This window comes from Callospermophilus lateralis, chromosome 6 (assembly GCF_048772815.1).
Source record: "Callospermophilus lateralis isolate mCalLat2 chromosome 6, mCalLat2.hap1, whole genome shotgun sequence".
Lineage (NCBI taxonomy): Eukaryota > Metazoa > Chordata > Mammalia > Rodentia > Sciuridae > Callospermophilus > Callospermophilus lateralis.
Window position 1 is genome coordinate 27,510,385 of NC_135310.1, and position 7,048 is coordinate 27,517,432.

Below are 7,048 nucleotides of genomic sequence, written 5' to 3' on the forward strand. Positions count from 1 at the left end.
ATATTTGGTTAAAGAGGCTTCTCTACTGGAGGGGGCCTGTTTTGCTGTCGGCAGGTAATGGTACAAAGCAGGAATCTTCAGATGAAGGCAATTTGCACCCAGCCAGCGCCAACATAGCTTTATGCACTAACTACCCAGGAGCCACTCAGATGGAAAATCACTGCTGAGAAAGAAGTCAGTGGATCCTTTCTACAATTCAGATTATCCACTCAAGGAGACTTTGCATATTTCCCAATGTTTTTTTTTTTTTTTTTTTCCCTCAAAAACAAGAACTACAAGGCTCAGTGGAAAATGTAACCAGTTATGCCACAGGAACAACTTGTGTGCAATCATCTTAAAATCAGAAAAAGAAAGAGAAAAGCACAAGTTGCATGTATGCAGCAATCATGTCATTATTATCCCCGAATTTGGATGTATTTGCTCCCTATGTAGATCCTGTGCACCCCTCCCTTCTGTGGTGAGCACAGCCCTGGCTGTGCAGGACTAAAGATGCTATGTAAAGTCTCAGACTCTGACTACAGCTACCTGCAAGGGGAATGCCATTGACGGTGTGGAAACCCAACTAATGCCAAATGAAGAATGTGAAAATCATGGCGATCTCATGTTTCTAATGGGACAGAAAAATGAAAAAAGAATTGATTCTACTAATTTTCTTCATTTACTAGCATAATTCAAAATAAACCTTCTGACCTTACCTTTTGCTTACCAAAATTTTGTACTAGAATCAACCCTTAACATTCCTCTTATCTCTTAGGGCTTTTCACAGCATCCACCCCCCCACCTCCCCGCCCCCCTGCCACCATCCCAACACACACCTTTCAATGCATTATCTAAATCATTATTTTTGTTTAATTAAATAAATTTTCATCTCCTGTTTCTATACAGCGTTTCAATTTCTATTATTTCACTGAATAATAGAAAAAATTTCACAAAATAATGAGAGAATATGAAGCCTGGTATGAATCAGCATATGAAAGCAGCAAAAAGGAATAGGACTTTTAAAGCCCAAATTGGAGAGTCCAGGATCAAATTTGACTAAACAATGAAACCATGTGGACAGTCTGGACACAGACTCTACAATAACCTGTGGATATAGGAATGCCATTCACATTGAAAACTAGAACTTAAGAACACATAAAAAAATAAAAGTCACATTATTTAACAGGCAATCAATTATAGGATTTATTTAATGATAGTTTCAGCTTAAATGTTAAAAAAATAGATACATCTTCAGAGAAGTTTGTGAATAACAAAGTGAAAGTTGATTGCTGAAATGTTGGTAAAGATGACAGATTTGAAAGTGATGCCATATCACATCATTCCCATTTTCCATTTTGGTGTCACACATGAACAAACTTGAACAAATTTTCAAAATAAATCATTATCTGCAGTAACCAAAGAGGGAAAATGCACAACTGAAAGTAATAAATATTAATATGTAGAGAAACCAAAATGATACAACCAAAGATTCTAGAATAAAGCAATGCAGTGTTGGCCAGTTGGTTGGCTCCTAAAGTTCCATCAACATTCTAGAAGCAATAACACTGAGTCAATAATACACTGATTATTTTCTACTAAACACTGCCAAATTTAGAGAAGCAAATTAGAATCATACACTTGTAATTGAAAAGTCATATTCTTGTAACTGAAAATATTAGAAATAGTTTCTGTATGGAAGATGAAAAAAAAAGAAAGATAAAACAGGACAATTAAGTTTTCAGGGGTTCATGGAAAAGGGATAAATTTAATGGGAATGCCATACAAATCCTTCTGGTTAGAGAAAACATGGCTAACGGTGTTCAGCACAACCTCAGCTTAGCTCCTTTCCATTCCAGTTACTCCTGAACAGTCACTAAAAGGAGACATAACAAAAGTAGATGCTGAGTATAATGGTAAAAGGATAAAATAATTTTTTTCATTTTTACCAGAAAAGCATGCAAATCAGATTGTACCAAATAATTCACATTATGCATAGATGCTCCTCAACATACAATGGGGTCACATTCTGATAAACTCAACATAGCTGAAAATATCCTAAGTGAAAGGTGCACTTAATACACCTAACCTACCCAACAGAGCTTAGATTAGCAACAGAATCCACAGTAGAGAATCAATTATTGAGTCTCCTGATTGTGTGGCTAAAAGCTGCAGCTCTATGCCACTTCCCAGTATTGCCAGAGAGGATCATATCACATATCACTAGACTGGTAAAAACTAAAAATTCAAAATTTAAAGCATGATTTCCACAGAATGCATATCACTTCTGCACCATCATAAATCTAAATAAATAAATAAATAAATTAAGTTTGATCTTCATAAGTTGAAGGCTTTCTGTATTAACTAACATTAAGAAATCTTCATGCCAAAAATTCAAAGCCATTACAGAGTGAACAATCAATTAATAAATGAAACATAGGGAGAAAACACAAAAGTCAAGAAAAAGATGAAAGCAAAGAAAAGGAAACAATACAAAAAGAGAGTGTTTAGCATCAAGAAAAGTTGGCGTCCAAAGCAAGAAAATTATAGGACACATCAACAACTTTTAACTAAAAGCAATAGAACAGACAAGGCTAAAAATAATATTGCTACTCTAAACAAACAGCTCTTTATAATCAAAACAAATATATAGAGAATGAAGAAAAGCATATCAAGAGAAGAAAAAAGGGAAAAAGAAGAATGAAAGGAAGGAGAGAGGGAAGGAGGAAAAATGTTTATGACAGATAAAGATAAGCTTACATGCAATGAGTTTCTTCCTTGAAGAACAATGCCAGAGCACAAAACCAAAAACCTATTAAAGAATATAAAACAAGAAAATTTCCCTGGAATGATGTTAAAAATAACTAAAAAAAATAAAAAAGAATGCATTTTAATCCAGACAAAATTAATACAGAACACTCAAATCTAAAACATATCCTAGTTTACTATTGAAATGCAAAGATAATGACTACTCATCCTGCTTCCAAAAATTAATATCAGAAGGCAAAACCAAAATACCCTGAAATTTTACCACAGCAACATTTAGGATTAAAAGATTAGAGGAAAAAGTCTACAAAGTTCTGGATAAAGAGAAAACATGTCACATGAATTGGGTATCCAGTTAGATTTCAGGTATAATGGGAATTTAAAAAGACACTCTGAACCATACAAAAACTCTGTAGAATGATGTTTGGGTCAGTTTTTTTCACAGCTGTGACCATAATACCTGACAAGAACAATTAGAGGAGGGAAAGTTTATTTTGGGGCTCATAGTTTCAGAGGTCTCACTCCATAGATGGCCAACTCCATTCCTCAGGGCCTGAGATGAGGCAGAACATCATGGCAGAAGTGTGTGGTGGAGGAAAGCAGCTCAGGATATGATGATCAGGAAGCAGAGAGCTCTGCTAAAAATGGACAAAATACATACCCCAAAGACACGTTACCAGAGACCCACCTGCTCCAATCACATCCTACAGCTACCATCCAGTTAATTCCTATTAGGGGCTTAATGCACTGAGTAGGTTAAGGTTCTTATAATCCGATCATTTCACCTCTAAATGTTCTTGCATTGTCTCACACATGAGCTTTGGGGGACACCTCACATCCAAAGGAGAAGCCATTGTGATCTACTGTGTGTGTGTGTCTGTGTGTGTGATTTTAAATAGGAGAGTACTTTAAGACACTGAGATTAGGTTGAGTTTGAGCACCAGAGAGAAGCTCCTCATAATAATGAAGGATGGATAAAATGAAGGCACTCCAAACTGGTGGCAATACAAATGGAAGGGAAGAGACACATTTATGTGTATAGCTACAAAGTTTGCAAACAATAGTAGCTAAATTGGTATTTTCTTGCATGCACAAATCTCTCAGTTTCACAGAAGATTTAACTATCCCAGTATGTTAAATAACACTTTATATTTGTATACATTCTATACCCATTTTTGTCAACTTCTAAAGCTTGTTTTGTTTGCTAGAGATATTTGCAAGTCAAATTATAACACTTTTCCTTCCAGAAATTTAAAAATTTATGCGACTTTTAGAATTGGTAATGTAATTTACACAAAATAATTGGAATATCCATTATAACTTATGAAAATTGATAAAAAGTTTGAGTATTATTCCATTTCTATTCATGCTTCAAGGATTAAAATGCCATATTTTAAAATGGAAATTCTGGTAACTTTATTGCCTTCTTATTGTAATTCTGATGGAATACCATACTAACCAGGCCCCTGAGGAATAAGCCTACTTCCATGTGTGTAAGGTAGATAGTTATATTAACACTCCCTGTAGAAAAATTTGCTCTTAGAAGTGTCTACAGATTCTGTGTTTACATATCAATAGGGATGTTGACTGATGTATTCAGAATCCTCATACAACCTAATCTCAGTCATAGCTTCCTTTGTATAAATAATAAGGTATTTTAGCAACTTGACCCCAAAATGCAAAACTCGGCTCTTTCCCTAAAAATCCCCCCGAGAAACTCACCATACACAATTGTTGCTGGGCATTATAGACTTCAGTGAAGATTTTGATGGTCCTGGGATGGGGAGTCACATCTTCCAACACAAACACTACCCTTTCTCTTGTTTGTCCCTCTGCCACTTTCTTCTTTGCCACATGACGCGACTAGATCACTCAGGGCAACTCCAAGTGAATTTGGGTTGGCAGGAAATAACCACACCGAGACAGAGAAAACACCTTTTGCTGGGGATTCTTCAGCGACAGCTCCTCTGCTCTGGCTCCCACAAGGAAGGTGAGGGAGGAAGAAAAGAGAGGAGGCGCATTCCAGAAACTACCTATTTATTGAGGGGAAGACACTGGAGAAAGTTCCACCCCGAATGAGGTAAGAGGTCAGGTTTTGGGGGGTTGAGTCTAGCCTTGTGATGTCTTGCAGTCAGCAGATTGACTGACATCTTGGAAGGCCACTCCCATATCATGTGCTGTGTGGGGATCATAGGCAGAGCGAGGGAAAAGGACACATATGTGTACAGCCCAGAGAGGCAATGTCAGTCCAGTACACTCATATACTCATGCTCCTAGTGTACATGCATAGCCCATGGCTGGCTCGCCATACTTCTTTGTCCCTTTTCCTTAGAGTCCCAATCTTTCCCCTCTGCAGTATGTACAGGAATTGCCATTAAATATTAGAGCCTACTTACCAGCCCACTCAGCCCTGAGAAGGTCAAACAAGGTGGAGTCTTTCGAAATTAGGATCTTGCAATGAAGAAATTTTAGGTCATGGGTGAGAATAACATTCTTCCTATAATGTGGCCAAGAGTTAAATGTGGAGAATGTCACCTGTGTATGAGTAACTGTTTTAGTCTGCTGTTTCACTGCTGTGACTTAAAGACCCAACCAGAACAACTTTATAGGAGGAAAAGTTTACTTGAGAGCTCATGGTTTCAGAGGTCTTAGTCCATAGAAGGTGAAAGGTAGGTGAGAAAGCGAGAGACTGGCAAGCAAGAAATGAAGGATGGAGATCAGGCAGAGATCAAAGCTGACAAATAAAGGTCATCCCTCTATAGAGGAGAGAGGCCCTGAGATGTCTGGGTGTTGAGCTTTCATGGGGTAGGGGTTTGGAGTGGTAGCTGTGGTGCTATGGGATGGGCTCGGAGTGCTTGTGTCAGAGCTAGGCAGGTGGGAAATAGCATGGGATTGGCTTAGGTCGATGGCACCATGGGGCTTTCCAGAGTCAAGGGGTCATGTCCTTCCAGGATTGGCTTAGGGTTACGTACCATGGGGAAGGTCACTAATGGGTGTGGGAGCTCAGGTAAGAGGAAGTACAGGAAAGTGAAACTTATAAGATGGCAGTTAACATTTAAGATGGCTGCTCAGTTGTTAAATCAATACCCTACAGAAGGCCAACTCCATTCCTCAGGACTTGAGGTGAGGCTGAACATCATAGAAGGAGAGTATGGTGGAGAAAAGCAGCTACATCTTGGTGATCAGGAAACAGAGAGAGACACCACACTCCAGATACAAATATATACCCAAAGCCACTCTCCACTTCCCACCTCTTCCAGCCACACCCTACCACTTCAGTTACCACTCAGTTAATCCCTATCAGGGGATGAAATCACTGATTGGGATAAGACTCTTATAACCCAATCATTTCTCCTCTGAGCCTTCTTGCATTGTCTCACATGTGAGCTTTTGGGAACACCTCACTATAACAGTATTGGCATGAGCTCTACTGTACACCAAGCCAATTTCACTAAGGCCTGTGTTTGGGGAGTTCCATTTCCCTGTTCTGTTTATCAACCCTAGCTACATATATGGAACCCAGGCCTGGGTGTGTAAAGCACAGTGTAGGATGACATATTTGGCACTGCCTGTGATTCTACTGGGCAACAGATGACAACCACCCTACTTGGGAATTATCTGGTCCTCTAGCTTCATCCTTACCCTTCACCATAGTGGGAAGTTTGATTAATTGGGGATTGCTCTGTAAGAACTGTGGCACCACCCACTCCTCTCCTATTTGTGGACTTCTCTTAGGAAACCTTAACTTTCAGAATTCCTGTTTCTACATCGGCACAGTTAGGTCTGGGTCAGGCTTAGCTTCTAAAGATGGATCTGGAGGCAAATGTCTTTCTTGGTCCCAAATATAAGGCACCAAAACTGGATAAGTATGTCTCCTCCATAGATGGAAACAGTCCCTCAGTAGATCCTATCAATCTGGCTTGAGGAGATGACGGAAAACCTAGCATGGCTATATATTTATGCCACGCTTCAATTCAGCTTTGACAGTAATAAACTTAGCAATTTATCTCTATCTGGCTGACTCCTTTGTCTACTTTCAAAAATTGCTTCCTGAAACACAGGAGAGATATCTATGGTTATCACTCCCTAAAACCCTAGCAATCTCTAACTCTATTAGGATAATTACATTTAAGAAAAGGAAAAAAAAAATGCCACAAAGGATTTATCTAAATAATTTTCACATTGTCATAAGAGGCCTATGAAGTTGGCCTTTTCCCTTTTATTTCTTCTTCCTTCCCTCTTTTCCTTTCTTTCTTTCTTTTTTTTTTTTTTTGGTGGGGGGGCGTACTAAAGATTTAACCAAGGG

At 38.5% G+C, this 7,048-nt stretch overlaps 1 long non-coding RNA gene across 1 annotated transcript; it reads right to left on the reverse strand.

Annotated features, from left to right (window-relative positions):
• Positions 1 to 1,240: 1,240 nt before the first annotated feature.
• LOC143402289 (uncharacterized) lies at positions 1,241 to 4,763 on the reverse strand. Its single transcript, XR_013091712.1, has 3 exons — positions 4,465 to 4,763; positions 2,737 to 3,380; positions 1,241 to 1,852 (listed from the first exon to the last, which is right to left on the reverse strand). It is a non-coding gene; the product is annotated as an uncharacterized LOC143402289 (long non-coding RNA).
• Positions 4,764 to 7,048: the final 2,285 nt, after the last annotated feature.